The sequence below is a fragment of the Pinus tabuliformis genome, chromosome 9 (genome assembly GCF_031772625.1).
Source record: "Pinus tabuliformis cultivar Carrire ecotype Pingquan chromosome 9, CPIR1, whole genome shotgun sequence".
NCBI classification, from domain to species: Eukaryota; Viridiplantae; Streptophyta; class Pinopsida; order Pinales; family Pinaceae; genus Pinus; species Pinus tabuliformis.
In genome coordinates, this window is record NC_142307.1 from 131,357,027 (window position 1) to 131,361,048 (window position 4,022).

The 4,022-nt window shown below is 35.5% G+C and overlaps 1 pseudogene; it reads left to right on the forward strand.

The window, feature by feature from the left end:
* The first annotated feature begins 737 nt into the window (after positions 1–737).
* Positions 738–1,696, forward strand: LOC149147444 (uncharacterized; annotated as a pseudogene).
* Positions 1,697–4,022: the final 2,326 nt, after the last annotated feature.

Genomic DNA, 4,022 nt, shown 5'->3' on the forward strand with positions numbered 1-4,022 from the left:
GGGGTCTGTTTACAAGATTTAACCTATGAATTTGTATCATAGTCTAAGGGGTCTTTGTACAAAAGACTCAAATTGGTCAATCCATTCTAAATATGTGTGTCAAAAGAGGTCTATTAGTCTTGATTTGAATTGTAATGTCCATAAGGGGTCATCATTTGAAATTAGTAATCATCCTATTTTTGTTGCACTTAACATTTTTATCTTCCTAAAGTACCATTATTTTCAAAGGAGGAACGTACTCTCTACAAAACTATCAAACTGAATACAAGTTCATCCTTCAACCTTCAGATTTCATAGACATTTCATCTCCAGGGGCTTGAAGAAGATAAGTTTTAACGTTACGCACAAGTTGTAGGGGAACACTGCACAGAGCTCAAAGGACTAGTTCTCCTCATCAAATGCGGGTTCCAAGTGTTTGTGTTGAATAGTGATAAAATTGTGAAAGAGATTGAATTAGCTCAGTGGTTCTGTTGGGGAGATTGACGCAGGGAAGTCCCAATTGTAGAGGAAAATCACCCATAATCCATTGTGCATGGTTTAATTCAGCTGCGAGTGAGGGATCCACATTACTTGACTAGTAGATATGATTTCCTTGTTTCTCTAAAATGCTTGTATACTCAGCCATTAGAATCACCTTTGGGAAGCCATTATTCTTCATTAATAATTAGCCAGCAGGCTTGCTTGGAGTTTATTTTCATAAGGGTTTTAAGTTGTGGAATCAATCCAATTTTGTAGTGATGAAGCTCAATGTCAATGTGTTGTGATATTTATCCAAGGACGAGTTTCGTGTACTCACAGCCGTCGAAATGGGCACAAAAAATCATGAAATTGTCCCAGCAAAGTTTGTGGAACGAATTGTCTGTCTCAAGCATGGGGGCACTTACAAGAATTTGAAAAAATTGCTTAGGCATAAGCTTGTGCATCACGATTCATCCAAATATGATGGTTATCACCTAACCTACATGGGATATGACTTTCTTGCAATAAATACATTTGCAAACCGCGGCATGATTGTAGGTGTTGGTCGTCGAATAGGTGTTGGGAAAGAATCAGATATTTTCGAGGTTGCCACAGAAGATGGTAGAACATTGGCAATGAAATTGCACAGATTGGGTCGGACATCATTTAGAGCTGTTAAATCTAAGCGTGACTATTTGAGACATCGAAACAGCTATAATTGGCTCTACCTATCAAGACTTGTTCCAGGGTCCAAGTTAAGCAGCTGCAACATCCAAAACAAACATTTAATATTATAATTGGCCTAATTGTTCGACTGGCAGAACACGGTCTCATCCACTGTGATTTCAATGAGTTCAATATTATGATTGATGACGAGGAAAATGTCACAATGATTGACTTTCCACAAATGGTTTATGTCTCTCATCGCAATGCGCAAATGTATTTTGATAGAGATGTAGATTGTATATTCAAGTTCTTTGAAAATAGTTTTTCAACCTCTATTTTTGAGGGGTCATACATGCTAAAAGAATCAGATTTAGATTCAGATGATGATAGAAGGCCATGCTTTGAAGCAATTGATAAATCAGTTGGTTCCTTGGATAAGGAATTTGCTGCAAGTGGGTTCACATAACAAAATCAGGATGATTTGGAAAAGTTTGTTTTTGGGAAGGCATATAGTAATAATGCCCCAAGTTCAGATATTGAAGATGATGCAGAAGGAGAATCATTTTCCTAGGAAACTGTGCTTGGTGGTGAAAAAGCTAGTCTTCTTGAGACCCAAGAATCAATTTCCCAGGAGTCTCTGCCTGGTGGTGCAAATGCTAGTCATCTAAAAAACATTTCTATAGATTTTGATGGTGATTGCGTAGAGGTTTCAGATCGTGGGGATAATGTAGATAGTTGTAGTCCAAGTGACAAGGTTGTTTCCATTTCTCTTAGTAAAGGATGCAATATGGATCAAAAAAATCTACACAAGATACAAGTATCCAATTCAGACAATGAAAGAAGAGAAGGAGGATGAAGGGAAGTTCACCTTCATGAGGATGAACAAGAAATATAGAGATGTGAAGGAGGGTCTTCAATAGGCCCAGCAGAGACTTCAACAAAAGGACAGGGGAAAGCTAGATTTTCTATTTGAGGTAGTCGAAGAAGAGAAATCAAGTGAAAAGATGAGTTGACAACTGCTACCCACAGATGCTCCGCACAGGATGAGCATGAAGACTAGGGTTTCTTGAAAAGGGGAATTTTTGGAAAAAAAAATTGGCATTTACGGGTCATGGACACCTTCATCACAGTCAGCAGGTCATCCACCAGAAAATTTTGACAAATGTGCAGCCATCTATGCAGTCAGAGAAAGAACACTCTTTTGTTGCGCACAGATACAGTCAGCTTTTTGGACATAATTTTTTTTACCCCAACGTTGGCAAAGGAAGGATTTTATCATGTCATTATTTATGTTTTACTATGTAAACACTTCACTCATGATATTTTGTACAAGTTCGATGTATTAGGTGTGTAGGAAAGATTATAGGTAATAGTCAAAGATACTTTCCTAGTTTCCAAAATAGTGGTTTTTTCTTTTCTATCTTTATGAAATCAGTTCCATCTATTGGGGAATAGGTGGGTTTTGACCTCCTTTGATCTAGAAACAGTATTTTGTATATAGTGGATGATTTTGAATGTAGAAGGGGTTGGTTGTTGGTTGAGTTTAGAGAGAAGACTTTTTTAGCACTGTAATTTTGAATACGTTTTGCCAATGAATGAATGTAACAGCAGGTGATTTGCAAGGATTATTGTGTCAGAATTTGGTGGCTTGTGCTCCTTTTACTTGTGAGTTATCTTAGGTGCTTTTCATCACTTTAATTTGCATCTCTCTTGCTTGGAAACAACTAGATGATTGATTCAGAATTCATCCTTAATGATGCTCTTATTAGTTTTCCAAGTTATTAATGTTTTCATCTTTAAGAACAACATTTTCGAAATCATCTATTGCTTGATTCTCTAATGTGCTTGCACTTCACTTTTTCTTCCTTCAACTTCCACAAAAATTTAATCTAAAACCACCACCAAAGCTGTCGACCTCGCCCCTGTGGAGAAACCCTTATTTTCGCATCATCTTGCTGGATAGAAATCAGATTTTGATCATGACTCTATGCCCAATGGTTTCCCTCCTTTTCTCATCAACGGGTCTCTAAAATCAAACCTTTTGAGATTATTACCTATCCTAATATCCTATTTTTTTATTAAACTAAGTGAGAGAGTCCTCTCCAGACTAGAAGGGATAGATTCTAGCCTAAAGTGGTTTGTGGTTACCTCTACAATTTCCTCATCGGCCTAGGAAAACTATGGAGTGCTAATAGTATGATTTATGAGATAATTGAGTAACAAGACAAGGAAATAATTATGTCCAAAAATTTCCAATGAAAATGGGATCTATGTCACTTACAATAATCTTTGGCTTTCCATGTAGTTTTCGAATTGTTTCCATAAATGCAATAGAAATTGTACTAGATTTAAAAGGATGAGATAAAATCCATTGAGACCTCCTCCCAACACTGACTCAGAATGGCTAAAGGTTTTAATACAATTGGGGTTTTAATTGTCTCAACTTTATCTTGTTGGCAAACCAAAAATTCTGCCACAAACTTCTAAATATCAAATTTAAGGCCATCCCGAAAAAATAAATAAATAAATAAATAAAATAAAATAAAATAAAACAAAATAAAATAAAAATAAAGAAAAAAATAAATAAATAAATAAATATTAAAATTAAAATTAAAAATAAAAAATAAAAAATAAAATCTTCTTGGCCCTATGGTAAGTTTTTAAAAATCTCAAGTTCCCTCCTAAGGGGGAGGTGTGAAATTCCAAAATAATATTTTGTTTTATTTTAGAATTATTACAAATATATAAGCGATCTTTGTACCGTAATGAATCATTTTTCCAACTAAATGTATCAAATGTACTAGGATCTTGCTACAACTTTTGAACGAGTGTCCACACCTCTTCATAATTCTTCCATTCATCCCTCGCTTCAGTTATCCAATTAGGTTGGATAATAG